Genomic DNA, 14,479 nt, shown 5'->3' on the forward strand with positions numbered 1-14,479 from the left:
GCCGCACTCGGAGACTTAGCTGCGACCCAGAGTCGCCTAAGTAAAAAACTCTCTCCGAGTGTGCACTAAAAGTCGCACTCTGGGACTTAGCTGCGACCCAGAATCGCCTAAGTACACACTCGGGGACTTAGCTGCGACCCAGAATCGCATAAATACAAACTCGCTCCGAGTGCGCACCAAAAGCCGCACTCGGGGACTTAGCTGCGATTCAGAATCGCCTAAGTACAAAACTCGCTCCGAGTGCGCACTAAAAGCTGCACTCGGAGACTTAGCTGCGATCCAGAATTGCCTAAGTAAAAAAGCTTCCTTCGAGTGTATCCTCGAGATCCGCTCGGAGGCTTAGCAGACCCTCATTGAGGCTCATGTGGATGGGAAGACAACTGACAACTACATGAGTTCAAACTCACTCCGAAGTGCGCACGAGATGACGCACTCGAGGACTTAGCTGCGATCTAGAATCGCCTAAGTAAAAAGCTTCCTTCGAGTGTATCATCGAGATCCACTCGGAGGCTTAGCAGACCCTCATTGAGGCTCATGTGGATGTGAAGACAACTGTCAACTACATGAGCATCAACTCACTCCGAGTGCGCACGAGATGCCGCACTCGGGGACTTGGCTACGATCCAGAATCGCCTAAGTAAAAAGCTTCCTTTGAGTGTATCCTCGAGATCCACTCGGAGGCTTAGCAGACCCTCATTCAGGCTCATGTGGATGTGAAGACAACTGACAATTACATGCTCCGCATGTTTTCCATTGGCTTCACCAAGAAACGCCAAACAAAAACCACGAGCCAAAATCATGTCAAAAAAAAACTTGGCGAAAGAAGAGCAAAATATTCGATTCGAATTCAAAGTTGGATCTACGATAGTTGGCTCGGTGTGGATCAAGCTTATCCACAACGAACCACGAATGTGACGGCCAACAGCAGTGGCCCAAGTTTGATATAGATACCACTCGGCATACCGAGGTAAAGTTTTTCAAGCGTCATCAGGACTAGCACCGGGACTGGCAGGCTCCACAAAGGTCTCAAGCTCGATCCCGTCCGCGATACCAGTGGCTGTCTCCAGGAAGGTCTCCATGAAATCTTCGAATCGAAGCTTCTTGGTGTTGGAGACCTGCAATGCCTTCAGCTTTTCTTCGCGAGCTTCCTTGCAGTGCACTCGGACCAGCGATAGCGCCACGTCCGCACCACAACGAGCGGCAGACTTCTTCCATGCCTGCACTCTGTTCGGGACGTCCTCCAGCCGAGTCATCAACCCTTCTATTTCCTTCCGGGAATCGTCTTCGGGCCACAGCTCCTTGTCGATCCGGCCGATGACTTCTCTCAGACGGCCGATGAAAGATCCCACTCTGCCAAGGCGAATATGTGCTCGAAGCATGTCCCGATTGGCTTCGTCGCCGAGTGGAACGTTCGGAACAACCGACCGTTCAATGTCGGCTGCTTCAGCCTCAGCGTCCAGACAAAAATCTGCAAAGAAAAGACGAGCAGAAAGTAAGCTCAGAATGAATTACAAAGTCAAGAAGCACTCGGCAAAAAGCTTACCACCGATCAGTGCAATCATCTTCCTTGCCCAGTCGTTGACATACTTCTCCTGCGAAATGCATCGACGGTTCATCACCTTCATCTGACCCATCAGTTCAGTTCTTTGCTTGCCCATTTTCTCAATTTCGGCCACCAATGCCTTGTTGGTCTCCCGAGACTCCTCCAAAGACTTCTCTCGGTCAGCAAGAGCCCCCTTCACACCAGCCAAGTCATTCACAGCCGCCTCCAATTCCGCAGCAAGTTGAACCTTTTCAGCCTTCAAAGCGTTGTACGCGGATCCCATTCTGCAAGTCTTCTGCCAAATCAGCGCAAAGGGAAGATCTGACACCTTCAACAAAGAAAACAAACAAAACAATCAAAGTTCTTCAGACCCCTGCCGATGCAAGCACTCGACAGTGGTCTCGGGGACTACACCCAGTGGGTTCACTAAGAGTGACCCCACTGGCATGAAGCTCGAACAGGTCGGCCCTATTGAGCTCCATGACAAACATACAAATCTACGAGAATGCTATTACCCGACCTGAGTAACACTACTCTCGGGGACTACATCCAGTGGATGCACTCCGAGTGCCCCCACTGGTAATATTCGGGCAGACCAGCTCTGATCTGCTCAGATAACGGGAAATACATATAAAGACAACTATCGGTGCAAGCACTCGATAGAAGTCTCGGGGACTACACCCACTGGGTTCACTCTGAGTGAACCCACTGCAAAATAATCCTACTGTATCCGAGTATATCACTTAAACCCCCAGTGGGTTACAAGAGGGAAGTAAACACTTACTAGCGCACTTAGTCAGATATCGTCTCGGAGCTCCAAGCTTCTCTTGTACAAAGACGCGATGGAGTCGTACGATTCCTTGGCATCACCCACCATCAACTCCACCTGCACCATGGCCTCCTTGGCGGCTCCCACTTTGTCTTCCGGGAGGTGTCGGGCGTCTTACTGGACGGTCGATGGACCTGGCACGACAGAAGACTCCTTGGGCATCCCAAGTCCCGCTCCAGTCGGTTCCGCCGCGAGGGGCACCGCCTCAGTCGACGGCATCGGCTCGGTCGGCGGCGCGTCCATGGTGGGAGCAACAGCAGATGGAACAACCTCAAGGACAGGCGCCAAAGTTGGCCCTGATCCCCTTTGGTCGTCCTCCTCCAGATGAATCACCTCCGAAGGAAGCCCGACTGAACAACATGAGGTTGCAGAAAAAGGGCAAGATTAAAGACAACACTCGCGAAACAATAATGCAAACTCTCGGAGTCGTCACAACGTACCTTGCTGGGATGTGGCAGCGTTATCCGTATCCATGGGATCATCGTCCTGGCGCGGCTGAGAGGTGGCGGAGGTAGCAGCTCTGTCGAGTAAAATCCACTCGACCGATAAGCATGAGTTCAATCAAATATTGAAAGAAGATGGGAGAAAAAGACACTTACGCTGAGGCAACTGGAACAGCGATCCTCATCCGAGGCAAAACTTTCCGAGGCTTGGACCCACTCGGTTTGGCCACCTTGGACGGTTGGTCCGTGGGCTCGGCAGCAGCGTCCCTGGTCCTCTTCACGCTCCGAGCACTCAGAGCCACGGGAGGAGCTGGCGGAGCACTCGGAGCCACGGGAGAAGCAGGCGGAACACTCGGAGCTGCTGGAGGAGCCGGCGGAGCCGCGGGTTCGTGATGGCGCTTAGTTCGAGGCTCTGATGGTGGAGGTGGCGAGCTCTGCTCCCCAACCTCCCCCTCCTCCTCTTCAGACTCCTCCTCCGTCTCCCCACTGTCGGAGACGTACTCGGTGCTATCCATGCTGCCCTCCTGGCTGCCCTCCTCTTCCTCAGCGGGATTCCCGTTCGAGACGGGAGAATGCCAGTTGGTCCACTCCTGCACAAAATACAGTCGACAACGTCAGACACCAAGCGGCGACACAAGAAAAGCGATAAATCTAAGAAGATTGAAAGCACTCAACAAGATGCGCTCACCTCATTCGGAGGAGGGTTGTCGGCAGGGAAGGGCCTCACTCGTCGGGCTCCTTGGGGGTTGTCGCATGCGCCTGTGATGCCACGGACCCACGCTGTCACCATCTCCCAGGTCACGCACTCTGGGTGAGTCTGAGTGGAATCCTCAGGCCCCACATAGTGCCACATGGCGTGGTGTCGGGCTTGCAGCGGCTGGATGCGACGACCCAGAAAAGTCTCCAGCAAGTCCGTGCCGGTGACTCCCTTGCGGACGACGGCTATCAGCGCGTCGACAAGAGGCTGGATCTGGATCTTTTCCAACTTTGAGAGCGCAAGTTGCGTGGAAGGAGACGGACGGTCTAGGCTAAAGGGCGGCAACCTAGTCGCAGCATTCGGACAAGCTATGTCCTGGCAGTAGAACCAGGTCGACTGCCAGTTCCTAACTGACTCGGACAACTGGAGAGGGGGGTAGCTACTCTTCGTTTTCTTTTGGAAGCCTAAGCCCCCGCAGAGCTGGAGGAGATGGGTTTTATCGTCCGACTGGCTAAGCATTTTGACAGTCTGAGACCTAGCGGAGAAGATGTACTTAAAGAGCCCCCAATGGGGGGGACATCCAATAAAGCACTCGCACAGAGTGACGAATGCGGCAAGATGGGCTATCGCGTTGGGTGGAAAATGATGGAGCTGCGCCCCGAAGTGATTCATAATACCTCTAAAGAAGGGGTGGGGAGGCAAGGAGAAGCCCGTGTACACGTGGCTGAGCAGCAAGACGCGCTCTCCCTCCTGCGGTGCCGGGTCTGTCTCGCCCTCCGCCGGCAGCCTCCACGACTTGTTGGCAATCATGCCTTGCTCCACCAGCTCCAGCAGGTCGTCCGCCGTCACCGTGGAGGGGAGGAAATCCCCCTGGATCCAACCCGCCGGTAGTGCTCGCTATCGCCGCTGAGCAGGGGCCGCCTTCTTCTTCTTCTTCTTCTTCTTCTTCTGCGACTCGAGCTTGCTCGTCTGCCCCTTCGTCATGGTGAAGGCAGCAAATCCGCAGAGGAGGAGAGGAAGGAGGAGGCTTGGAACGCGCAGGGAGCTACGGGAGAAGCGAGGCGAGTGCGAGTAACAAGGGCAGCGCAACAAGAAACCCCCGCCGGAGAGGCTTAAATAAGGTTCCGACTGGGTCACTAACAGGTGGCCCCGAAATCTTATCCCCCGACCGGCTACTGCGATATTAGTGGAGAAGATAAAGGCGCGGTAATCGAGGTGGCAGAAACTACTCGATGACGATGTCGACATCCCCGCTGAGCGCGCGGCAACCAAAATTTGAAGATCCCAGAAAAGTCGCCGCTGTCAGTTTGACCGATCACATCGAAAGATTCCACGGAAGCACTTGGTCCCTGACGGTTCGTTTCACTGGTATATTCACTCGGATCACTGGTCGAAAGGATAAAATGGATCGAGGCAAACAACGCCAAAGTCACATCCATACCAGTCGGATCCATACTCCAGGCACCACTTTGTCATTCCAACCCCGATCCATTCGGGGACTAATGATGGGGTTATAGTCCCAGGGTAGGGTCATAGGCCTGCCCTATAGGTCCTACCCAAGGACTACCCTTCATAGAGGGCAAGGCCCTTAGACAGTTCCGACTGAACTAAGGACCCCCCATCATCCAGTCGGTGACGAGCATTCAGAGCATATTTATCATACCGACTGAATTCCACTCTGTACATCATAACCTCCCAGGAGGGCAACGGTTATACGTTTTCATACACCATTATTATCATTTAAGGCATACGTTACCTGTAACGTAGGCATTTATTCGCCACTATTCCACCCCTGTCCACTGGGCCGTTTTGGAGGGCAGCGCACTCTATATAAGCCGCTCTTCCCCACTGGTGCAGGGGTTGGCATTTACTGTAATCCCATATTCCACTCGACACTAAGCTCCCAAGAGCACTGAGACGTAGGGATTTTACCTCCACCGTAGAGGGGCCTGAACTCATACAACCTCTTCGTAGCTAAGGCTCTGCCCATCCTTTTGTACCTTACACATCTACTGTCAGACTTATACCCATGACAGGATATATCTGCTTCTCATCAAGATAGGCATACTTAAGAGTATCAGGCAACTGTTTAAGCTCGAACACAGGATCACCCTTTGGTGGGGGAGGATCCCCAAGCAGTTCAACAGGCAGATTATTCTTGAGAATATGATATTGTTCTAAGGCAATTTTATCTATCTCATCTCTCTCCTCCATATGCATATCATTTTCATGCTCAAGCAGATATTGCTCTAAAGGATTCGTAGGAGGTACGGCTACAGGCAAGAGCAATGATTTCATCTCTACCAGACGACTCTCCTTCATGGGTTTGTCTTCCAAACTTGGAGAAGTAAATTCATGAGACACACCCTCGAAACTTACTGTGACAGTCTGCTTAATGCAATCAATGTGAGCATTGACAGTGTTGAGAAAGGGTCTACCAAATATGATGGGACAGAAGCTATCTTGTGCAGTACCAAGGACGAGGAAATCAGTAGGATACTTTGTCTTACACACAGGATTTCTACGTCTCTCACAATTCCCGGAGGGCAGATAGTGTCTCTATTAGCTAGCGTAATAGTGACATCAATGGGTTCTAACTCAGCAGGTGCAATCTCATCTTTGATTTCATCATATAGAGAATGGGGTATTGCACTAACACTAGCTCCCATATCACATAAACCATGGTAAAAGTGATCTCCTATCTTAACAGAAACAACGGGCAGGCCAACTACAGGTCCGTGTTTGTCTTCCGCGTGAGGTTTAGCAATTCTAGCGGAGTCCTCACAGAATTTGATAACATGCCCATCTATGTCTTAGGCTAAGAGATCTTTGATAATAGCAACACTAGGTTCAACTCTAATCTCCTCAGGGGGTGCAAGTGATCTAATGTAACCCCTACGTATCACAGTTGGATCTTTAGAATAACCCTTTATCCTAGCAGGGTATGGTGGTTTCTCAGTGTAAGCACAAGGAACAACAGGATCACTAAAAGCAATGACTTTCTCCTCAACTAGATTGGTTTTGGCTATGTTGCTTTCTATAGGAGGATGATATTTAAACCACTTCTCTTTTGGAAGATCAACATGAGCAGCAAAAGATTCACATAGAGAAGCTACTAACTCAGAGTCAAGTCCATACTTAGCGCTAAAATCTCTAGAAGGGTTTGTCTCAACAAAAGATTTAACGCAATCAAACTGGAAATTCATACCGGACTCCTTACCTTCCTCCAGCTCCCAATCTTCACAGTTGCGTTTGATTCTCTCCAATAAATTCCACTTGTGATCAATATCTTTCTTCATAAAAGAACCGGCACAAGAAGTGTCAAGCATGGTACGATCTTCATGAGAAAGCCGAGCATAAAAATTTTGAGTGATGATTTCTCTCAAGAGCTCATGATTGGGGCATGAATATAGCATTGATTTAAGCCTCCCCAAAGCTTGAGCTATGCTTTCCCTGTCACGAGGCCAAAAGTTATAAATAAATTTCCGATCATGATGTACTAAATGCATAGGATAGAACTTTTGATGAAATTCCAATTTCAACCGATTGTAGTCCCATGATCCAGTATCATCACATAGCCTATACCATGTCAACGCCTTATCCTTCAAAGATAAAGGAAATACTTTCTTCTTTACCTCATCCTCGGGCAAACCTGCAAGCTTAAATAAACCACAAACTTCATCTACATAGATTAGATGCAAGTCTGGATGTGAAGATCCATCTCCTGTGAAAGGATTACCCAGCATTTTCTCAAGCATACCCGAAGGAATTTCATAAAAGATATTTTCAGTAGGTACCTCAAGTTGAGGAGAAACTACTCGTGCTTCCGTTCATGGTGAAGATACCCCGAACAAACTCCTCAAATAAACAGTTTCCATAGTGACAAGTGACAATAAATTTCAGCATAGCATAAAAATGTTTCCTTACCAATTTCCACTTACCAAAGGCGCTTCACTCCCCGGCAACGGCGCCAGAAAAGAGTCTTGATGACCCACAAGTATAGGGGATCAATCGTAGTCCTTTTGATAAGTAAGAGTGTCGAACCCAACGAGGAGCAGAAGGCTCTGATAAACGGATTTCAGCAAGGTAATAACTGCAAGCACTGAAAGTAGCGGTAACAAGTGATTGTGTAGCGGGGTGAAACGTAGCAAGCAAAAAGTAACAAGTAACAAGTAGTAGCAACGGTGCAGCAAGTGGCCCAATCCCTTTTGCAGCAAGGGACAAGCCTGAACAAAGTCCTATAGGAGGAAAAATGCTCCCGAGGACACACGGGAATTTCTGTCATGCTAGTTTCATCATGTTCATATGATTCTCGTTCGTTACTTTGATAGTTTTATATGTGGGTGGACCGGCGCTTGGGTACTGCCCTTACTTGGACAAGCATCCCACTTATGATTAACCTCTCTCCCAAGCATCCGCAACTACAAAATAAGAATTAAGACAAAGTCTAACGATAGCATTAAACTAGTGGATCCAAATCAGCCCCTCACGAAGCAACGCATAGACTGGGGTTTAAGCTTCTGTCACTCCGGCAACCCATCATCTACTTACTACTTACCAATGCCTTCCTCTAGGCCCAAATATGGTGAAGTGTTATGTAGTCGACGTTCACATAACACCACTAGAGGAAAAACAACATACAGCATATCAAAATACCGAACGAATATCAAATTCACATGACTATTATTAACATGACTTATCCCATGTCCTCAGGAACAAAAGTAACTACTCACAAAGCATAATCATAATCATGATCAGAGGTGTAATGAATAGCATCAAGGATCTGAACATAAACTCTTCCACCAAGTAATCCAACTAGCATCAACTACAAAGTAATCAACACTGCTAGCAACCTTACAAGTACCAATCGGAGTTGCGAGACGAAGATTGGTTACAAGAGATGAACTAGGGATTGGAGAGGAGATGGTGTTGATGAAGATGTTGATGAAGATGCCTCCCCTCCGACGAGAGGAGTGTTGGTGATGACGATGGCGACGATTTCCCCCTCCGGGAGGGAAGTTTCCCCGGCAGGATCGTCCTGCCGGAGCTCTAGATTGGATCTGCTCAAGTTCCGCCTCGTGGCGGCGGCGAAACCACGAAAAAGCTCCCGGCTGATTTTTTTTTTCTGGACCAGGATGCTTCATATAGCAAAAGAGGGGGGCTAGTGGGCCGTCAGGCAGCCCACAAGCTTGCCCTGCGCCACCAGGAGGGTGGTGGAGGTGGGCAAGCTTGTGGAGCCGTGGTGGCCCCCCTCCGGTAGTTCTTTCGCCCAGTATTTTTTATATAATCCGAAAAAAATCCACGTAACTTTTCAGGGCATTTGGAGATGTGCAGAATAGTGGACTATGATTTGTTCCTTTTCCAGTCCAGAATTCCAGCTGCCTGAATTTTCCCTCTTCAAATAAACCTTGCAAAATAAGAGAGAAAAGGCATAAATATGGTACCACAAGTAATATAACAGCCCAAAAAGCAATAAATATCAACATTAAAGCATGATGCAAAATGGACGTATCAAACGTGTTCATGATCAAGTTGCTTGAAATTCATGGTATCGTTACGTAAGGAGATGATCTTAGCCAGCGGAAAATACTTGGATATGCAAGCATCTTTGCACTTATCCCAAGAATCGATACTATTTTTAGGCAAAGAAGAAAACCAAGTTTTTGCACGATCTCACAACGAGAAAGGAAAAAGCTTCAACTTAATCACGTCATTATCCACATCTCTTTTCTTTTGCATATCGCAAACCTCAATTAAGGTATTGAGATGGGATGCGGCATCTTCACTAGGAAGGCCACAGAATTGCTCTTTCATAACAAGATTCAGCAAGGTTGCGTTGATTTCATACGATTCCCCACTAGTGGTGGGAGCAATCGGAGTACTAGTAAAATCATTATTATTGGTACTCGAGAAGTAGCAAAGTTTTGTATTTTCAGCCATGATGACTTGAACAAACAAACAAGCACACAAGCAAGCAAGAAAACCAGCAAAGGAAAACGGCAAAAAGGCAAAAGGCAAAAGGAAACGGCAAAGGAGAAAGGAAAATGAAAACGGCAAATGTGAAGTGGAGGAGAGGAAAACGAGAGGCAACTGGAAAAAAAAGTAAATGCAAGAGATGAGTTTGAGAGACCTACTTGGATAGATCTCTCCTTCCCAGGCAACGACGCCAGAAATACTTCTGCTACTGCAAAAAAAGACCTTCCGACAGTGCCAAAAATGTGCTGACGGGAGACTGTTCTTGTCTTGATACTCCTCAGCAACGGCACTAGGAATCCTTCTGCTACGGCTACGCCTTAAGGGACTTCCTAGGCAAATATGCAAAGGATTTCCCCCGTGGCCTTGGAGCCTTGCGTTGGTGTTCCCTCGAAGCGGAAAGGGTGATGTAGCGCAGCGGTGGTAAGTATTTCCCTCAGTTTGAGAACCAAGGTATCGATCCAGTGAAGGAGTATCTCAAGTGCATGCACAAACACAAAAAGCTTGCTCCCAACGCTATGAAGGGGTTTTCAATCCCTTATAGATTGTTCGCCCAGTGAGAACTGAAAGCAACAAAGTAACAAAGCAAAGTAAAAGCGAAAGTGGAAACGATAGGTGTGAATAGACCCGGGGGCCGTAGTGTTCACTAGTGGCTTCTCTCATGAAAGCAAGTAGACGGTGGGTGAACAAATTACTGTAGAGCAATTGATAGAACCGCGCAAAGTCGTGACGTCATCTATGGCAATGATTATATCTGTAGGCATCACGTCCAAAACAAGTAGACCGATACTTTCTGCATCTACTACTATTACTCCACACGTCGACCGCTATCCAGCATGCATCTAGTGTATTGAATCCAAAAGACCAGAGTAACGCCTTAAGCAAGATGACATGATGTAGATGGACAATCTCATATCTACGACAAAGCCCACCTTGTTACCCTTGATGGCAACTACACGATGTGTGCCTTGCTGCCCCTACTGTCACTGGGAAAGGTCACCACACGGTAAGAACCCAAAACCAAGCACTTCTCCCATTGCAAGAATCATAGATCTAGTTGGCCAAACAAAACCCAAGACTCGAAGAGACTTACAAGGATATCAAATCATGCATATAAGAAATCAGCAAAGACTCAAATATAATTCATAGATAATCTGATCACAAATCCACAATTCACCGGATCTCGACAAACACACCGCCAAAGAGGATTACATCGGATAGATATCCATGAAGACCATGGAGAACTTTGTATTGAAGATCCAAGAGAGAGAAGAAGCCATCTAGATACTAACTACGGACCCGTAGGTCTGAAGTGAACTACTCACGAGTCATTGGAGGGGCGATGATGTTGATGTAGAAGCCCTCCAACTCCAAAGTCCCCTCCGACAGGGCACCGGGAAGGGTCTCTAGATGAGATCTCGCGGAACGGAAGCTTGCGGTAGCAGAAAAGTATTTTCGTGGATCCCTTGATTTTTTCTGTATTTTAGGGAATATATAGGCGAAGGAGCTAGGTTAGGGGGCACCAGGGAGGCCACAAGCCTGCTGGCCACCACCCCCCTGGTGGCGGATAGGGGGCTTGTGGGGCCCCTGTAGCCCTCCTGGCTTGGCCCTCAAGCCCCTTGATCTTCTTCCGTTCGGGAAAAATTTATTTCGGGGATTTTATTCCGTTTGGACTCCGTTCCAAAATCAGATCTGAAAAGAGCCAAAAACACAGAAAAAACAGGAACTGGCACTTGGCACTGAATTAATAAGTTAGTCCCAAAAAGATATAAAAGGTACATGAAACATCCAAAGATGACAAGATAACAGCATGAAACCATCAAAAATTATAGATACGTTTGAGACGTATCAATGATCTATTCTTGCAGGGCTCCGCCCGAGCTCCGCAGAAATCCGATCTAGAGGTAGAACTACGAGGTATAGGTTTGAGTTGCATGTGGTAAAGTTGTGTCTCAGAACCCCTAAAACCTCTAGTATATATAGGAGGAGGGGAGGGGCTAGCCTTGGGGCTCAACGAAGCCCCTAGGGCTCCGGCCGAAGTGGAGAGGAGGACTCCAACTCCAATTCGGTTAGGGAAGGAGGAGTCCTCCTCTCCCTTCCCACCTCCCTCTTTCTTTTTTTTCTTTTGGTTTTCTCTTCTGGTGCCATAGCCCACTTGGGCTGGCCTCACCAGCCTACTAAGGGCTGGTGCGCCACCCTAGAACTATTGGGCTCACTACCGGGTGGGTGGGCCCCTCCCGGTGAAAACCCGGAACCCATTCGTCACTCCCGGTACACTGCCGGTAATGCCCGAAATCTTTCCGGTGACCAAATGAAACCATCCTATATATCAATCTTCATTTCCGAACCATTCCGAAAACCCTCGTGACGTTTGTGATCTCATCCGGGACTCCAAACAACCTTCAGTCACCAACACCTATAACTCAACTATATTGAAATGTCACCGAACCTTAAGTGTGCATACCCTGCGGGTTTGAGAACTATGCAGACATGGCCTGAGACACTCCCGGGTCAATATCCTATAGCGGGACCTGGATGTCCATATTGGATCCTACATATTCTACGAAGATCTTATCGGTTGAACCTCTATGGCAATGATTATATCTATAGGCATCACGTCCAAAACAAGTAGACCGATACTTTCTGCATCTACTACTATTACTCCACATGTCGACCGCTATCCAGCATGCATCTAGTGTATTAAGTCCAAAAGAACAGAGTAACGCCTTAAGCAAGATGACATCATGTAGATGGGCAATCTCATATCTACGACAAAGCCCACCTTGTTACCCTTGATGGCAACTACAGATGTGTGCCTTGCTGCCCTACTGTCACTGGGAAAGGTCACGACACGGTAAGAACCCAAAACCAAGCACTTCTGCCATTGCAAGAATCATAGATGTAGTTGGCCAAACAAAACCCAAGACTCGGAGAGACTTACAAGGATATCAAATCATGCATATAAGAAATCAGAAAAGACTCAAATATATATCATAGATAATCTGATCACAAATCCACAATTCATCGGATCTCGACAAACACACCGCCAAAGAAGATTACATAGGATAGATATCCATGAAGGTCATGGAGAACTTTGTATTGAAGATCCAAGAGAGAGAAGAAGCCATCTAGCTACTAACTACGGACCCGTAGGTCTGAAGTGAACTACTCACGAGTCATCGGAGGGGCGATGATGATGAAGAAGCCCTCCAACTCCAAAGTCCCCTCCGGCAGGGCACCGGGAAGGGTCTCCAGATGAGATCTCGCGGAAACGGAAGCTTGCGGTGGCGGAAAAGTGTTTTCACGGATTCCCTCATTTTTTATGTATTTTAGGGAATATATAGGCAAAGGAGCTAGGTCAGGGGGGCGCCAGGGAGGCCACAAGCCTGCTAGCCGCCCCCCTGGTGGCGGCTACAGGGCTTGTGGGCTCCCTGTAGCTCTCGTGGCTTGGCCCACAAGCCCCCTGATCTTCTTCCATTCGGGAAAAAATTTATTTTGGGGATTTTATTTTGTTTGGACTCCGTTCCAAAATCAGATCTGAAAAAGAGCCAAAAACACACACAAAACAGGAACTCACACTTGGCACTGAATTAATATGTTAGTCCCAAAAAAGATATAAAAGGTGCATAAAACATCCAAAGATGACAAGATAACAGCATGAAACCATCAAAAATTATAGATACGTTTGAGACGTATCAGACGTTCATTCCATACAGAGAGAAGGACGAGCTGACTGGGGACTTAGGGAATATTGAGCACCCTAGACGAACACGAGGCACACCAGGCTCCGTTCCGTGGAAGTTTGGGTTTCCTAACGCAAGCGGTTACAGAAGCCGCGAGAGAAAGAGGAAAGCGGAGTTGAGCGAAATGCACCAGATCAAGGCAAGATTGCAAAAGTTTGAGGAACTTGAGAGCCAGCGAGCTACCGACCAACCATCTCAGCGGCACGAAGCTACCCTAGAAGGTACCCTGCCATCTCAGCGGAGAAGCAGCATGGCTTCCACGGAGCCCGTTCAGCATGACTTCACGGCTCCTAGCTACCCCGTGGATACTATCACGGCGGCTCAATGCTACGAGCTTATGATGAAATGTCGGAACCTCACTTTCAGTGCAGTTGTCGGCTTTGTTAAACCTCCTCAACCCAACGGAACTTTCCACTGCCTTCCGATTCCACGTGGCTATGTTGTTGTGATGGTGGATCAAGTAATGGAGGAATTTGAGCAGCTCGATCTTGACCACCCTACAGGTGAAGACTAGATTCAGCTGGTTCGTGCTTTGGGGAGTACATGTCTATGGCAGAAGGAGTTCATCAAGCTTCCAAATTGGACGCCTCTGCCTCCTCCGACGATGACAACAAGTCAGGGCACTCCGCCTCCTCCCCCTCCTCCTCCTCCTCCTCCTTCGGCGAGTGATCAGGGCACTCGGCCTCCTTCTCTAGCTCCTCCGATGCGTGAGGGCACTTGATACGTCCCAAATGTATCTATAATTTCTTCTTGTTCCATGATCTTTTGGGTGACAATGTTATATGTTTTCCCACACTTTTATATCATTTTACACATATTTGGACTAACCTACTAACTCAGTGCACCCAGTGCCAGTTTCTAACTGCTGATGTCTATTTTGCACGGGCTTTTACCCAATTTTTCGAAGCCTGAAAAAATCCAGAAAAAGGTATTAAAAAAATCAGCGCAACAGAAGCTTCGGGATCACCGAAGGAGGGCCGGAGGGGGGCCAGGGGCCTCCCAGGCGGCTTGCTGGCGTGGCCAGGCCCTAGGCCGCGCCAGGAGATTGCCTGGGTGGGTCCCACCTCCTCTGGTGCCCTCCTTTGGCATATATTTAGATATCCGTGAGGAAACCCTCACAGACTTTCTGGAATCGCGAAATTCTCCATCGTTTCGCTGCTGCAGCGCTTCCGAGTTCAGGCCCCTCGATGTCTAGCTTGAGTGATAGAAACATGAGACTAGGGGATGTGCTTGTTGCCACCAAGGAGAAAA

This window comes from Hordeum vulgare, chromosome 4H (genome assembly GCF_904849725.1).
Source record: "Hordeum vulgare subsp. vulgare chromosome 4H, MorexV3_pseudomolecules_assembly, whole genome shotgun sequence".
Taxonomy (NCBI): domain Eukaryota; kingdom Viridiplantae; phylum Streptophyta; class Magnoliopsida; order Poales; family Poaceae; genus Hordeum; species Hordeum vulgare.